Genomic DNA, 323 nt, shown 5'->3' with positions numbered 1-323 from the left:
CTACATATGTGGATACACTATATGCATTTTGTATACATTTGTTCATGTGCACGTACTATATTTTTGTATATGACGTAGTTGACAAACTGGGTGGATGTGTGTATGTATTTTTTTCGCGAATATATGTATGTGGTTCTGCACGTAGAAAGTTTCTCTGTTTCGTTAAACACCTTCCCAAGGACTTCTGTTAGACAGAATGAGGTCAGGAAGATTTAATCTACATTTTTGAAAGCACAGGTGAGGCCGTAATTCAGAGAGCAAAAGGGAAAATAATTAACAGCTGCCATGGAAGCTTCTGATAGGAATGAACAGAAAAAAAAGGA

The 323-nt window shown here is 36.5% G+C and overlaps 1 protein-coding gene across 1 annotated transcript in view; it reads right to left on the bottom strand.

The window, feature by feature from the left end:
• The window catches only part of LOC119588812 (peroxidasin-like protein), a 7,565-nt gene that overhangs the window by 4,604 nt on the left and 2,638 nt on the right, over positions 1 to 323 (bottom strand). The gene's annotated exons all lie outside the window — the stretch shown is intronic.

Source organism: Penaeus monodon, chromosome 24 (assembly GCF_015228065.2).
Source record: "Penaeus monodon isolate SGIC_2016 chromosome 24, NSTDA_Pmon_1, whole genome shotgun sequence".
Lineage (NCBI taxonomy): Eukaryota > Metazoa > Arthropoda > Malacostraca > Decapoda > Penaeidae > Penaeus > Penaeus monodon.
This window is presented reverse-complemented; position numbering and strand designations above follow the sequence as displayed.